This window comes from Chrysochloris asiatica, unplaced genomic scaffold (genome assembly GCF_000296735.1).
Source record: "Chrysochloris asiatica unplaced genomic scaffold, ChrAsi1.0 scaffold00094, whole genome shotgun sequence".
Taxonomy (NCBI): Eukaryota; Metazoa; Chordata; class Mammalia; order Afrosoricida; family Chrysochloridae; genus Chrysochloris; species Chrysochloris asiatica.
In genome coordinates, this window is record NW_006408612.1 from 3,931,910 (window position 1) to 3,938,643 (window position 6,734).

Consider the following 6,734-nt stretch of genomic DNA (forward strand, 5'->3'; position numbering starts at 1 on the left):
ACCACCTCCATCACCACAAATATTTTCATTGCAAAGTGGACTTATTGGGAGAAGGAAATATTCCTAGAAGAACTCTAAGAAAAATATAATGCTTGTATTCAGAGCACGGCCAGAAGTCAAAGACAATAGTGCTTAGCGTGTTTACGGTGGGCTCTTTGCCACTCATGAACTCCATTTTCTCAACCTCAAGAGCACATAAGAGCCTTCCTTGTCTTGCCTGCTTCAACAACACACCAAAGACAGGATGAGTTCATTGGTGTGGGTGTGTTTTGAATATATTTATAAAGGATTACCAGGGCCTGATATTGCAGGAGAGCAGTTTGGTTTAAACACATATGTTACTCCATTTATCTTCTTCATATTTGTCATTGTCATTGTGAGGGACAACGTATATCATTAGTATTCCTTCTAGGTAAGGTGTGGTTCTTTCTAACTTGTGCTTTCAGAAGATTATAAGCTCTTATTTTCTGAGAATTTTTGTCTCAAAAAAAAAGCGTTCACCAATATGTTGACTGAACTATATGACCAAAATGGTTGAACAAATGAGATGTGGGGATTGTAACCCGGCCTGTCACTTCAAAAATGCATAAATCAGGGAGTGCTGGGGAGGCGAGAACGTGGGCAGAAGCAGGAAAAGAGCAGAAACAGGCTGGAGACTCACCAGTCCTGCCAGGCGCAGCTTTGTTGGCCGGGACTGTGTCTGGTATGTGAGGGCACATGCACATTTTTACACAGCAGCTCTGCTCTCCTATGCCTTCAAGCCTGCTGCCCTGAGCTCTTTTTAGTGTGCCAGGCCTTAGCGTGGCTTAAAGAGCCATCTGCAGAGCCTGCCACGTGCACATGGGCTGCCCTTTGTGGAAGCTGCTTATTGGGGGTACTTTAGAACTCAGCCCCTTTGTCCCACCAACAGCATACTTCTGTTGGCTTTTCCCCCTAAATTGAACACTCCTGTCCCTAATTGTGTCATTCCTGCTGTCACCTCCTAGCCATCAGAGCCTGTGGCATGGTTCTCATTGTGTTGCAGTGTATCCTTGAAGCCTTCTTTTTGTTTGCGTTCAATGGCTCTCCTTCAGCTCACAACACAGCGGTCACAATGCTTCCCTAGGGTCACCCATTCTCCTCTGAGGACCAGGCCAGAAAAGCTCAGTCGTAATGAACGGGGCTTCAGACGGACAGATACATGCATGAGCTTGACAACCCTCCTGGCTTCGGCCACCCTAACAAGATCTTGTCATTTATGGCTTTTGCACATTGCAAAGACTTTCATCTCTGGCTTTCTATGGGCTATAAATACTTGGTAGGTTAAAAAGGAATCATTCAGAACATGAAATAAACATAACCTGGCACGTACACAGCAATGCACCTCAACGGAGCCCTTCAACTTCTAGGCTGGAGCTGCAGGAGTCTGAGACAGGGTTTCCTTCATCTCTTAGCCCATTCACTTCCCTCTGGGGCTGGACACTGCTCTGGTCTATGACCTCTTTTGGTTGTTGATTTTCCTAATGAGGCAGGAGGATTAGGTCTCCATGTTGTATCTTTTAGCCATGAGGTGAAAACTGTTGATGTAGTTGAGATTTGGGGAACATTTTTAGAATGTATAGAAAACATTACATGGTTATTATATAAGGAGCCCTGAATGGCACAGTGGTTAAGCATTCAGCTGCTAACCAAAAAGTTGGTGGTTTGAACCCACCAGCTGCTCCTCAGAAGAAAGATGTGGCCATCTGTTCTGTAAAGATTACAGCCTTGGAGACCCTGTGGGTGCCTATGAGTTGGAATCGCCTGCCCAGCAATGCATTGGGTTCTTTTGTTTTGGATATTATATGCCTACCACAAATCAAGAACTGAGTCTGGTAAAAGGAACTTCTACCTGTATCCTGAGAAAAGCACCACCATATTAGTGTTTAAGGGTTTATTTCCCCCCTAATTAACAGCATTATTGCTTATTTCAGATTATAAAAGAAATACATGATTAAAAAAATTTGGATAATAAAGAAAGATATAATAGGGAAAATAAAAATTACTCATAACATCATCTTCCAAAGATCTTGATTCCAGCATCTTGGTTCCTGTATACAAGGGTGCTTCAAAAAGTCTTTGGAAAATGGAAATAAAAGATAATGGAATTTTTCCATGAACTTTTTGAAGACATACATATGGGAGCATGGTGGCTCCATAGGATAAGCACTGGCCGAGAATGATAAGATTGGTGGTTGGAGCCCACAAGCTGATCTGCAGGAGAAAGGTGAGACTTTCTGTTCCTGAAGAAGATTTACAGCCTTGGAAACCCTATACAGGATCGCTATGAGTTAGAACACAGTGACAACTCTCAACAACATATATGGAAAAATGAGTGTGCAGTCCTATAGTTTGTTTTTTTTCACCTCTCTACAATTTTTAAATCTTTTAAAATAGCGTGTCCCCTTGTTGCCATCCTAGATCAGGACATTTCCTGAGCCCTAGGAAATTTGTGCCCATTCCCAGTTAGTCTCCCGAGCCAGAGAGCTGCCACTCCCAGAGGGAAGTACTTTCTGATTCCAAGCTTTTCCTTTTAAACTTTGATTTGTATGTGTTTAGTAGTTTGTTCTATACAGGTTACATGTTTCGTATTTCATTTTATATATCACACATCTGCACAAAAGGACCTCTTACACAACATTGCAATCTGGTTTTCTCACTTCATGTCACAGATATCTTTCCTTATCTATAAATGAAAAAAACTCAGCATCATTTCTGAAGGCTGTGTCCCATTATTTTATGCAGTACAATCTGTAGACTGCTTTCCTACTAATGGATATTTAGCCTGGTCTTCTGGGGTTATATTTAAAAATCGCCATTAGGGTGCATCTATAAACAAACTTATCCCAAAGCCTTTACTATCCTATTATACTGGTATTAGCTGTAAGTATTCTTAAACGCTTCTACATTTTTATAGTGTCCATGCCTTTGTTCCACGTTTTTCTTTTCCTAGCATGGACTTACCTTTTATTACTTGCGAAAACAAAATATGTATGTGTGTGTGTTTTTGTGTGTGTATGCTCAAGTATACATGTAATTTATATTCTTTTTTAAGCAAGAAGAGACTTATTTCTGAGTCAAGCAGTTCATTTGGACTTAGAGAAAATGAAAAAGGATATTTGTTATTATTTTTAAAATGATGTATTTTATTTTTGCTGTTGTTGAAAATATGCATAGCAGAACACACACACAAGTCAACCATTTCTATGTATACAACTGAGTGACATTGATCATAGTCTTCAAATCATGTTACCATATTGGTATTCTAATAGTCCTGATCTAGCCCAATCTTGGAGCAAGAGACATAAAGTACATTTGGGTCCACAAACCATGCCATAGAGTTTAGCAAAGTCATTAAAACATTCTAATCAGATTTCACTTCTAGTTGTTGGAGAATTTCTTCAGAGTCCATTCAAGTTTTTCAATTCACGGGGGCAAAAAATAAAATAAAATAAAATAAATCTGGCTCTAATTGAGTGAAGTTGCAAGGTGATCCCTTCCACTTGACTGGAAAGTATCTCCATGGATACACACAGTGTTTCTTTCTGCCCTCATCCATGAAGACTGAGCTTCGCTCCTAACCCCAGCTCCAGGCTTTTTACTAGGAGTTGAGGTTCTCTTACAAACTCCAGTGCTGGGGTTGACAAGCTTGTTGAGATTTCAAATCACAGGCAGTTTCCAGGACAGTGATTGGATTTTTTTTTTTTTTTTTTAAGTTTTCCACAAATTTAATGTACATGTCTCAAAAAGCCATTGGCAAGGGAGAAGTAAATAAAATGAAAATGGGACCAGGGAAAGAGGGTCCTTGACAAAGACATTGGAGAGGGGGCGAGTAAGGGAAGCTGCGGTAGAGTGGTACCCTTCCTTGGGCATCACATTTCATCCAACCCGTAGTCCTGTTCAGAGAAGTCTCCCACCGTCACAGCTGATGGTTTGACGACGGCGCCATATTTGGTATGGCATTCAAAGCAGCGCTTCCCATTCACACTGCCATCATTTTTCCTAGTGGTTCATCATTGTTGTTGTTGTTAAGTGCCGTCGAGTCGGTTCCGACCCATAGCGACCCTGTACAGGGTTTCCGAGGGTGTAAATCTTTACGGGAGTAGAAAGCCTCATCTTTCTCCCGCGGAGCGGCTGATAGTTTCGAACCGCTGACCTTAAGGTTCGCAGTCCGATTCGTAACCACTACGCTACCAGAGCTCCTTCATCATAGCGGACACCAATCCAGTAACCAGGCTTGAAATCTGTGAGTCCTACATACTTGACAGTGCCCCGGCGAGAAGGCTGTCCAGGCGCCCACACCTCGCAGCAACTGCCCACAGAGATGGCATCAGCCTGGGTCCTCTCCTCGCTGAGATTCTTGGTAGTCTCTGGCTCCGCTGCGCCCGCTCCTCTTGGTTGTATCCGCCTAGTTTGCTGTGCTTCAGGAAGGAGCAAACTGAGTCTTGTCTCTGGTCATAGGCTTCCTGGGATATCTTGTATTTCTCCACCTTAGACACATTCTCATACTCCCCAAGGCAGGCACGGCTGTGGTCAATGACGTGGATGCGCCAGCCATCGTCCACAGGGTATGAGCCCAGGAGTGCATCCTCCGGTCCAGTTTGCTGTAGAACTTGTCATCTGGCCCACAGAGCTCCAGCTCCATGCACGAAGCAGGACTGCCCACTACCAGCTCCCGTTTACACTTACTTGAACTCAGCGATGGTGACGCTGCAACCGTACCGCTTCTCAGAGCGAAAGCTGTTGGGGGTGCTGCTGACCGTGGGCTATGATATCCTGGTCACCTCCATGTCGCTGCGCCTCCCGGGGCTCTCAGCCTTGTTCAGCCGCTTCACTCTGGCTCCTCAGCCGCAGGCCACCGCGCTTCTGGAATATCAGTTCCTGGATTTGTTTTTTTAAAGACTTCTTTTCAGTCAAAAAGACAAGTAGATATATGTTTAAAGTAAAAGATTTCTTGTTGTTGTTTATATAAGGATGTTTGTTTACCTCAACTCTACAGAATTCTTTTTAGTCTCTAAGCCACATGGATTATTTCTTTGTCAGGGTATCTCTAGATCTTTGTGGGAGGCCTAGAAGAACCAGTTTCTCTTCCACTTAAAGAAATTCAATTCAATTCACTTGCACTGGCAGAGCACACCAAAATCTTAATTTCCTTAGCTAAGGAAAGCAAAATCTGCTTGGGAGCTTTTTAAACATGGGTTCCCTCCACCCCACACACACACCCCTTAACACATGCCCAGAAAAAAGAATCCTCATCTCTGAGGCAAAGAATGTCCGTGCAGTTTCTTTATTAAAACTCTTACTGACCAGATAAAGTACATGAGAAACCTAACTCTTCCTTGTTGGCTTAAGAATAAAGCAAGACAATTGCCAAACAAATATTTGTTTAAAAAAAAATTCAAACAAACATCTGAAAATTTTAAAAAATAAAAGGTCTCTCACTGTTCCAATACTTGAGGATTAATCATTGCTAACAGGCTGTGTTTTTCATGGTTAGAAAGAAAAGATTGAAGAACCTCATAATCCATATTATAATACAAACAGCCCTTTCTCTTCTGCATTATATTGAGCAATTCTCAAATGACCAAACACAAAGACCTACCTCATCCTTGAATGGAAGATTAGATAATTCCATAAATTTCATAACCATTTTCTAATCAAAGGTTTCCTACAGATTTTTCTACTTAAAAGTCTAAATATGAATCTAAATCTAATAATTGCCTATAAGTCTAGTCACACATCTTAGCAAGACTCAAGAGTCACCAACCAATTGGTTGGTGTCTAGGCATTAGAATTGGAGAAAGACCCATTAACAACCTGCAGTATGCAGATAACATAAGCTTGCTTGCTGAAAGTGAAGAGGACTTAAAATACTTACTGATGAAGATCAAAGACTACAGCCTTCAGTATGGGTTGCACCTCGATGTAAAGAAAATAAACATCCTCATGACTGGACCAATTAATAACATCCTTATAAATAGAGAAAAGATTGAAATTGTCAAAAACTTCATTTTGCTTGGATCCATTATCAACGCTCATGGAAGCAGCAGTCAAGAAATCAAACAATGTATTGCATTAGGCAAATCTGCTGCACAAGACCTTTTTAAAGTGTTGAAGAGCAAAGATGTCAACTTGAAAACTAAGGTGCCCCTGACCCTATTTGACAGATGTGTGTGGCACTGTAGAATAAGCACTAGACAACAAGGTAGGTTTGAACCACAAGATCGGAGGGTCAAATCCACCAGCAGCTCCTTGCAGGGTCTCCTATGCAGGGTCGCTTTGAGTTGGAACTGACTCGACGACACCCAACAACAGCAGCATAAGACAGATAGGAGTCCTGGTGTGGTGCGGTGGGAGAAAGCACTGGACCACAAGGTTGGTGGTACAAATCCACTAGCAGTTCCTCGGAAACCCTATACAGGGTCATTACGAGTCGGAACCGACTCAACAGCACTTAACAATAGCAACAACATAAGACAGAGCAGTACTGCCCCGTAAGGTTGCCAAGGCTGTAATCTTTACACAAATGTAAATACAAAACCTAGTCTTCACTTTTTCCATCCTAGCCTCTCCCAACCACTTCCAACCACATGCCTTTCTTCAGCTACCAGATGGAATAAAAAAGAAATTGCCAAGAGAAATTTCTGGGTCTGAACTAGGCTAATGCACATAAAATCATTTGGAGAAATGACTGCATTCTATTTTTTCTGGCTCAT

At 42.0% G+C, this 6,734-nt stretch overlaps 1 pseudogene; it reads right to left on the reverse strand.

The window, feature by feature from the left end:
- Window positions 1-3,890: 3,890 nt before the first annotated feature.
- LOC102811009 lies at window positions 3,891-4,808 on the reverse strand (annotated as a pseudogene).
- Between the last annotated feature and the right edge of the window lie 1,926 nt (window positions 4,809-6,734).